This window comes from Polypterus senegalus, chromosome 4, assembly GCF_016835505.1.
Source record: "Polypterus senegalus isolate Bchr_013 chromosome 4, ASM1683550v1, whole genome shotgun sequence".
NCBI classification, from domain to species: domain Eukaryota; kingdom Metazoa; phylum Chordata; class Cladistia; order Polypteriformes; family Polypteridae; genus Polypterus; species Polypterus senegalus.
The window spans coordinates 240425143-240435612 of NC_053157.1; the positions used below are offsets into that span (position 1 = coordinate 240425143).

Below are 10470 nucleotides of genomic sequence, written 5' to 3' on the forward strand. Positions count from 1 at the left end.
GAGAGACTCAGGCAGTGAATCACCAAAGCTGTCTGGTGAACCCGAGGTGAAGACTACAAGACCTATTTAATAGATAGATAGATAGATAGATTAAAAATAGTAAATACTGATTGCAGCTTTTATTTAAATAATTTATGTGGTTGTGAAGTGTGACAGTGGATTGATTTTAAATTAAAGAGGTGGACTGTGACAATAAAACATGTCATTTAATAAAGCCAGCGGTCAGTGTGGACAGTCCATCAGAACTCTGACCTCAATGGTGACCTTATGTTGTTTATCATAATTTCTGACGACTGACATGACTTTCAAATGACTGACTTGCCTGCCTTTCACTTTGTTGTCTGTTGTTGTCTTTTTATGATTTAATTTTTCATCCCCACAGATTCTGTCCAATCAGATGAGCTCTTTACTAGTATTGTCTCCTCAGCGCAGCTCCTGATTGGTTCTTGTTAATTGTCTGTGTTGTGCTCCGCCCCCAGTCCCGTTACACACTCCCAGATTTCCTCACTCGTTTTCTTTTCTCTCCTTTCAGACTTCTGTCCCCTCACACTGGACATCAACACAGCACACAGATACCTCCGTCTGTCTGAAGGGAACAAGAAGGTGACATGTGAGGGGACAGAGACTGAATATCCTGATCATCCTGACAGATTTAACTGGTGGCCTCAAGTTCTGTGCAGAGAGGCTCTGACTGGGACTCGCTGTTACTGGGAGGTGGAGTGCAGTGGAGACTGGATTGTGATTGGAGTCGCATATAAAGGACTGAAGAGGAAAGGAGGGCTCTGGACGTTCGGCCTTGGGAACAACGACAAGTCCTGGTGTTTGCGGTGTTCTCGTTCCCAGTACTCTGTGCATCACAATAACAAGGAGACTGTAATCAGCGCCCCCTACAGCCCCAGAATAGGTGTGTATCTGGACTGGCCTGCTGGCTCTCTGTCATTTTATAGCGTCTCACACACAATGACCCTCCTGCACAGGTTCAACACCTCCTTCACTGAGCCCCTCTATCCAGGGTTTTGGCTTGATCTTCACTGCAGTGTAACAATCAGCCACCTGACACCATGTGACCACTGACCAGTACAATCCACCGGTCACTTGATGTCCCCACAAACTCAGGTGTCTTTTTGTTTGCAGTCTGTGGTCAAAATTAATTTTCCACTATAGGTGGGGGGGCAGCACCCCTGAGAGTGAATTTGTGGATGAGAATGCGGGGCGAGTGCGGCTGTCAGGGTCTCCATTATTATTGAGTCTGAGTAGCCAATCAGGTGCGAGTGTCATAGTGAGGGGCGGTGACACCTCACACCTACAAATACCAGTCTGACCAGCAGGGGTCACTGTTGATTCACAGCCACATGTCCTTCAGGCTGACACTCCAACTGCTGTATCCTCTCAGTGTCACTGAATGTCACCTGTCAGTCAGTCTATATAGCGCCTTTCAGTAGTGCTGCTCCATCAGGACCACATGCCTGTCTCAGTATCCAGAGCCTCATTCCAGTGACTATTTAGGAGAACAGAGTGACAGAAGTGACAGGAGTGCTGGCCTCTGAACAGACATTGTCTGCCCCTCTATTAGTTACTCTGGTGGTCTGTCACCTCTGAATGAATTCACTGTGAATGTCTAAAGACAAGGACTCACCGCTCAGTCACATGTCGGCCATACTGATGGAGTTTGGTGTTTAACTGAGTCACTTGGAGTCACATTAGACATTAAACTGCACCTCCTCCTTGTTGTTCCCACTGTCACCCAACGTCAAGTAGACGAGTCAGCTGACTGACTTCACCTTCACTGTCGTTGTTCAAAGTGACAATCAGATGTGACACTTGGGGACACTTTTATCTTTCCACTGACACACACATTCCCAGAATTCATTTACAATTCCCTCAGGACCCCTCAAGTAGCGGCGTGTCACCTGACATCAGTCTGTGTGAAGAAGCCAATGAAGGCCCAGGCTGACGGCCCCCCAACTGTGTATTACAGGCCTCACCAGCAGATGGCAACTATGACTTCTAAATCTGCCATCTTCATGGATCCTGAGGGGTTTAAAGGAAGAGGAGAAGGTGAATAAAGAGTGAGGGGTGAGGATGATAGAGAAGAGAGTCAGGGTGATAAAGGGTGAGATGAGTGACCTGAGACAGAGTGAGTCAGACGAGTGTGTCACTTGTGTGTTTGTCAGTTTTGTTCCTCCACCTGATTTTCTCCTCTTTGACTCGTCACACGCTGATGGCCGTCCTGTGATCACAGATTGTATTCCTCGTTGATCAAATCCGTATCTCGATGTGTGACTGACGTCTGATTCTTTAAACACTCGTTTATCAGACAGGTTGTCACCCGATGAGCTCTTCACTGCTGACCAGAGCCCTGCTGCTCTCTTCTCTCTCCTGTCACCTCAGCCATTGCTTCAGTCCCTACTGTGTGACCTCATAAAGCCACTGGTATGTCTGGTCACTCAGGTCCTTGTCACAGCTTCACACTGGCAGTCGTTCAAACTCTACAGGCTGACAGCCATGTTGTCCTGTCGTCTTATGTTTGTGTTGGTTGAGGTTGTCTCCTGCTGACCTTGGGGGCTTTTAGAGCTCAGGAATAATGAAATGGAAATGTCAGTCAGCAGGGTGGGCAGGTGGGCACATTCCGGGCAAAATGTCATTTGCAAGTCGATGATCACACTGGACACATCGCCAGTCACTGATAATCGACTCCACGTCATCTCCTGTGGCCCTCATCATGTGCTGTCAACTCAGACGCTGGTCATGTGACTTGCACCTTAGTGACATTCCTGGGACTTTCAGGGCTGTGACATCAGCTGATTCTTCTGGAGCCAAACTGCTCCCTCTTGTGGCCTCTCTGCATATTAAACACACGAGAAGTTAGGATGTGAAGTGTTTGGTGAGATCTAAAAAATATTCTGAATATTGAAATCACTTTAAAGGACAGTTTTGTTTTATAATAATGTTTAAAAGAGTACTTATTTTAGATTAACCTTTAGTTAATTATGATTAGGTGTTACATTCACAAGGATTAATGGCCTGTTAATGCTTCACTGTTTGTAAAATTTGAATTGCTTATTAATCTAAAAAGATCAAAACACACAGAAAATAAAATATGGACGACTGTTATTTGTCAAATCTGTTCATTTGGTAATTTTTGATTTGTAAATTCTGCTGATTATATCTCATAATTTAAATGTTCTGATGATATTAGGACATCTTGTTTATGATTAATCCTCTTTAATAAAAGGACAAGTGTCTGTGTGTCTGTCTGTGTATCTGTCCAGTCACTTTGTCCCTGTCTTTCCAACAGATGGCGCCTCACAAACATTAGCACAGCTTTTATGACTCCCATGCTAATCAATATCATCGACTTACAGAGCCGCAGCACCAGACGTCACCTCTGATATCGGCCATCAGTTTAATGACAGAATGTGTGTTAGGGTGAGTGTGATTAGTGGGCACCATACCAGCCTGTAAACCTCCCAGCTGGCAGATAACTGCAAAACCCTATGGAGGCCTGCAATTATCCACTATGCCCACTACAGGGGGTGTGTACTGTAATATTATTAAAACTTAGTCGTAATAATGAGGTATCAAGTCATATAATTATGAGATGAAAAATCATAATAATTTAATAATAATGATCAAGTGCCAGTGACCTGCTATTACGAGTCAGATTAACTGGATTCAATTAACAAATTTTGGGGATTGTGTTAAGTAGTGAGAAGTCAAGTAAAATGACAGCAATTATTGACTAAGAAAATTACAATATGCAAGCTTTCGAGGCAACTCAGGCCCTTCTTCAGGTGAGATGTAATCAAAAAAAAAATATCGCAGATATTTCAACGAGATATCGGCGATTATTCAGCAGCTCAAATTCTTACAGATTTGCGCTACTCGTCCAGCTCAAGTTCTCCTTCTTGCTCAGCCGACTTTCTCATCCCAAGCCATCCCATAATAGTCACATACACTCCCTCTGTAGATGTCGCTCTCTCCTCGGTGTATCCATCACTGATGTTCTCCTTTATCGTTTCTAATCGCTCCTTAAATCTCCCGAGTGTGCGCACATAACCGTGGACTGTCTCAGCCCGTCTTGTGTTAATGGCGGACACTTTGAGATCGCAGCACCGACTGAGCCTCGACTGTAAGCAGACGGCTATTCACGTGACGCTCACTCCGCTAAGTCTCAGTGTGACACGCGCGCTTCACGGAATGTCCGACTGGTTTAGTCCGGTGCTGCGCTTTGAGATCAGCGGGAACGCGCACTGCAGTGAGGTGGGGGGTGAAGGTGGAGCGCAGGTTTGGTACGCACGTTGAACGGCACTTTCAGGTTATTACAATTGACCCGGGCAGGTTATGAGATCGCAGGTGACTTTGACTTCAGTTTGACAGACACAAATACAAACACGCGTTATCAACTTCAGAGTGTCACTGCGCCGCCACCATTTACACGATTCCATTTGATTTGGACACAAGAAAAGTGAGACTAAGATCAGAGAATCTGCGCAAACCCCCACGAAACCCCAACGAGTTCATGTCGTTGTGCTCACCGCTGCCTTCTGCTGTGCAGGTCTGACAGCTGAGCAATGAAGCGCCAACTTGTGGCGGAGCTCCTCGTGGCCAGTCGGCCTGCTGAACCTGGCACCCCTCGAGCGGCTCTCTTGTGTTCTTCTCGCTTGCGTTTACATGGCGGAGGTGCGCTTCTGCTATCTCGTGGCGAGGCCTAGTACTGCAAAAGCATTTATATCAACAGGAAAAGTAGGAAAATCCGCATGTCGTCTCGAGTAGTCTGACATCATGAGTGTCATTCATAAAATAAATAAAAGAAAGAGGCTGTATATCCTGCCTTGCTCTCTGTGTTGGCTGGGATTGGCTCCAGCAGACCCCCGTGACCCTGTATTCGGATTCAGCGGGTTAGAAAATGGATGGATGGATGGATAATTTTTATATACATGGCTGATCTATTCTTTTCTCTGAGGGTTGAATATTACTCTAATAAACTCAGTTTTCTAAAAGCACACAAAGCACTGATTCTGACCTAAATTAACACAAGACGTCTGTGGCTGTATGCAGTGTGCTGTCACCGCGTGTTAGCTCTCTCCAACTGTGGCGACTAACATCTATTTTCTGAAAGGCACATAAACAATGGTGTCACACATAGATCAACATAAAACATCTGTTGCTTGTTCGCTTCCCGGGTCCTCCCTGTGTGGAGAGCGCTTTGAGTAGTGAGAAAGGCGCTATATAAATGTAAAAGAATTAATTAAAAGAATGAAGTCACCGTGAGACGCAATCTGGATTGTACTGAGCCCCTCGTGTGCCTCATGTGGACAAAAGTCGACATCTTCCCTAAAACGCTCCCCTTCCTCTCCATCTTCCACTTAACGTCTTAACTCTTCTCCGTACAGGTAAAGTGAAGTTACATTTTCGTCCGTATTGTATTTATGTATCTTTCTGTGTACGATTGTCTGCATTTTCGTTGTTCTAGTATACGATTTTATGCATCAAGTGCGGTTATAAAGGTTTAAATAAGCAGTCATGGGGTTCGGGAGCGGATGAATCCATTTAACATGATTTGGTATTTTGGGGAAATGGTTTCAGTTTTTAAACAAATCGGTTTCTGAACAGCCTTTAGGTATGAATTTATAATCGACATCCGAGGTTCCACTGTATTTCCTTATTTATTTCTTCGTGAATTAAACTAATTATGTACCCATTTACTTATTTCAATGCCGCCGACAAGATACGAAACACACCTTGAAATTTAATTATTCATAGATTTATTTATCTGCGTATTTATTTAATTTTTACTATAATATTCCTCCATATTAGATATATTTCTGTTCTTAAATAAATATTGTATGTAGCGACACCACAGCTGAACTCTGTAATGGCAGTTTCTGTTGCTTTAGCCAATATATTAAGCTGTTGTCCCGAGATTGTTAACCAACTGCTCTCTCAAAGCTGACACTGAAGTTCTTTCATGAGGTCTCGTCGTGCTGGTGAAGGTGAATTACCGTCAGGTGAAGAAATACATCAAAGTGCAAGATGGGTTCACATTTGAGGAGTTTCTAAACGAAGGTAAATTTGAATTTAATTATGTCTGTTTCAGCTGATTTGAAAAGTTACTTTATTGACATTTATAATCAAATTTATCTTGTTTTAGTAAAATAAAAAATGTCGGCTTACAGCAAAGGCTGCACTTCAAGTCTTTGATGAGACAAATACTAACGTGGAGGAAGATATTTTTCAAGAGTTGGTTCAGAGCAACCCACAGATATGCTTCACAATAAAATGTCCTCCTCAAGGGTTTTTTGCTGAGCTGATGTTTCTGGTGGTGTGTAATTTCTTTATGAAATGCTCAAATTTCATTTATAAAATATTTGAAAATTAATCAATATTGATCTCCCCTTTTAAAAAACAGAATTTTCACGCCCAGCTACCTCAACACCAAGTACACGCACCGCTAGACTTTCAAACTCCAGTGATGTCGAAGGGTGGAGAGAACCCAACTGAACTCGTCTGCAAGCTCAAACTCTAATAATGGCAGAGAAATCACAGGCGCTGAAAAGGCCAAACAGGTCAATGTGGATTTATCTGCCTTCATGGGTAACTTCTGTGTGTGATGTCATCATACCATTCCTTCATATTATTTTATCTTTAATAAATAGATTGTTCAAAATGCCCTGAAAGAGAAACCTGGTGGTTTGGATGTTCTTGAAGAATATGAGTTGACTAAAACACTGAAGCACAGCACGAGACGACAGCTTGTTAATGTTCTTGTTAGCCATATGGCAGAGGTTCATGGGTAAGCTATTGGAGAATTGATAAATCAACACAATATCAAGCTTGCTTTGCGTTGTGAACAATGGCCGGCCGTTCATCCCGGCCAATAACCCCATGCCGCTACATGGAGCCCTTCCGGCAGCATGGAGGTGCCCCGAATTCCAGCAGGGCATCATGGATATTGGAGTTTTCCTTCAAAGCCCTGCTGGATACCATGGGGGCCACAAGGGGACGCTGCAGGGGGGCTCAAAGACTTATATTTGCCCTTTAACCCGGAAGTACATCCTGGTCACACGGACAGAGGAAATGACGTGCTTCTGGGATGAAAAAGAAGAGTTTTTATCTGACCTGGAAGTATTGCCAATCGCATGGACTGAGAGGAGTGAAACACTTCCGGGTCGAGGACTACAAAGGACTCTGGGAAATCCCAGACAAACGAGCTGAGCTGGGTGGAAGGGTGGCAACGCGTCTGGGAGTGGAGGATTGATTATTGATTAGAGTATTGTGGAGATGAGGGTGCTTTGTGCACATTATTATTATTATAATAAATCAATAATTTGGACTTTTATCTGGTGTCTGACGTGTTGTCTGAGGCTTCAAGGGAGCGATAGTGTCCTATCTGTCACTGCGTCTATTCATAAAGATATGGAGGTTTAAGTTGTCGATAAATGACTAAGTTCTACTTAATCTTATAAAATTTTCAGGAGGATTCCCACCCATAAACAGAGAGAGACATATGCCTAGCACTTATTTTTGTATTTATTAATTTTTATTTATTTTTACTTAGTCCTGTATATTGAATAGTGTGCTGTGCTCAGTGTTACAGACCAGAGTTTACACCAAAGGGTTAATAGCTGCTGTAACCGACATGTACAGAAATGTCAGTTAACACTTGGATCTCCTGTGAATTGACACTGAGACCAGGCTTTTTATAGATTTAAATGATTTTAGATGGGAAACCTGCTTTTTTATTTTAGAGGTTTTGAAATATTGTGTAAACTATTTTGTTTAATAAAACCAGCATTTTGAAAAGTCTTGATTCCTGTGTTTTGTTTTTTTTTAATCTGGTGTATAATGTGTGTACATTAAACTTTCCATTAATGAGACATTATCCTCTAAATAAAATGAGGTGCACCAACTTAATATCCATCCATCTGTTATCCAACCCTACATCCTAACTACAGGGTCACGGGGTCTGCTGGAGCCAATCCCAGCCAGCACAGGGCACAAGGCAGGAAACAAACCCGGGCAGGGCGCAGCCACCACAGGAGCACACACACACACACACACACACACACACACACACACACACACACACACAGACACACACACACTCACACACACACACACAAACACACCAAACACACTCACACACACACACACACACAGACACACCAAACACACACACACACACACACACACTCACACACACACACACACACAGACACACACACACACACACACACACAGACACACACAGACACACACACACACACACACACACACAACACACACACACACACACACACACACACACACACACATTTAGAATCACCAATGCACCTCACCTGCATGTCTTTGGACTGTGGGAGGAAACTGAAGTTCCAGGAGGAAACCCACGCAGACACAGCCAACTTCATATGGCATCTCAAATAATAGGATATCCTAACAGTCATTGAGTGTAAACATATTGCCACTCCACACTTGGCATGTGTTGAAATCAACACCTTAAGAGTTACTTTTTAACACCAGCAGAGTGTCTTGAGAATTTAGTTTACACCAAGTAGATGTTCACCACACTTCTGGTGTTATAAATGAACTCTTACAGTGTTGATTTCAATACCTGAAAGTGTCAAACAATATAACACGACACAAAGCGTACATTGAACTCGATTTGGTGTGGACCTAAATAAACTCTGAAGAAGTGTTACAATGAACTCTGTAGGTGTGAATTTAACACTTTGGATTTTGCTGTGTATAAAATTATTGAGGAACCCTGGTTTAATTATTAGTTCATTGTGTGCGATAAGAATGATCTGATCCTTAAGATTTAGAGGTGTTGAGATACTATGCATGCCATTTACAGAAACAAAATGTTAAGAGCTCTTGTTTGTCAAAGTCTCTTAATGTTTCAAAGTGGTTTATTGCTTTTTAGGAGGATTCTTTCTGAAGTAGTTACATGAAGCAGAAAGTCATCTCTAAGAACGTTACTTTGAATGGTGGAGGTATTAAATACAATAGAAAGCAATGCTGACCTCCAGAATCTTGGAGGTATTCATCTATTTAGCTGACACATAGGAGACAATACTCTTCATGTAACTGTAAAGATTTCTTGTGCTTTATGATAACGATAGAGAGGTATACAAGGTACAAGAGCATCCTCACCCTTAAACCACTCAGTGAAGGCACAGTTCCAAAACAAGAAAAAGATCTTTGGTTAATCCGCCCAAATCCTGCCCTTCTTCTCCAATAAAACACACCTGAAGCTTTTTGTTGAGGAGTTCTGTTGTTCCATAAATTCACTGCACGTCATTCTATATTGTTTCCCTGTTTATTTCGATAATGATTTCTTCCTCTATTAATCCTTCAAGCTCTGAAAAACCTCATAAAATACAACATGTTTTTATAAAGAAAGTGAAACAAATGAACTGTGGAACATATAAAGTAGTATGAAATGTGAGGGGCTGATCAAAATGTGAGAGCGACAGACATTTCTGAGTCTATAGGAGGGACAGAAAAAGAGGACGTCTGGCTGGAAAATACAAACGTGACACCCTGAATTGTCAATGGACTGATGCTTAAGAGAAAGTGTTGGAGCAAAAGTAAGGACCTTCAAACATCACAATTACGTGAAGGGTTGTTTTGACCAAATTTGAGGCTTAATTGACTGTTGGCTGTAATTTTTTGAAATCAAAGAGATGCATTTCCTTTTCTAAAAATGTAGTCCAATGTACAGTACTTAATTTGTAAATTATAATAGTTTGGCTAGATTTATGTATGAAGGTGACTGAATTACCTGAGTAAATCTTACTTCTGTCAAGATGGAGTCGTTTTTCTTTCAACTGAGATACTTTAACCCTCATCCTACCAACATATTTTACATACAAATCTTACCAACTGGGGTCCGAACGGACCCCATGAGGTTTCTGTGATTGTTGATGAAAGTTATCGTCACTGAACGGATGTTAATGCGTGAGACATACTGTTTATTGTTTAGAAAACAAAACTGAACTTAACAGAATATTTTTTAAGCATTTTTACTCAAGAATTATAAAGAAATCCAACAAATGTACCTTCGCAACGACATTATGTCCAGTGTTCGTGTTACATATGAGCTACAGATACTGTGTACGTAAAAAGCTAATGGTAGACAATGTTTGCAATGAGTTTCAAAATTCCGTCACTGGAAGAAATGCACTCATTTAGTTTTTTGTGCACTCGTCACAAAAGATCTCTTGTCTACTATGGCTGAGACATACAGGTCTTCTACAACTTCCACATGCCTGACGAACTTTCTTGTCAACATCTCTTGGACAAAAAGCACACCTCTTTCTTTTCCCTTCAACAATGTCCCTTTTGTTCAATTCTCGAGCATGAGGTTCGACTCCCATCATCTTCATGGCTATCCGGATTGGGGCCTGAAGCGTTGGCGTACTTGATCTACGCTCGATTAGAGGCATAACGAGTTGCTGTCCG

The 10470-nt window shown here is 42.3% G+C and overlaps 1 long non-coding RNA gene across 1 annotated transcript; it reads left to right on the forward strand.

Annotated features, from left to right (window-relative positions):
* Nucleotides 1-697: 697 nt before the first annotated feature.
* On the forward strand, nucleotides 698-6900 carry LOC120528333. The gene is made up of 3 exons (XR_005633487.1): nucleotides 698-904; nucleotides 5977-6069; nucleotides 6413-6900. It is a non-coding gene; the product is annotated as an uncharacterized LOC120528333 (long non-coding RNA).
* The last annotated feature ends 3570 nt before the right edge of the window (nucleotides 6901-10470 follow it).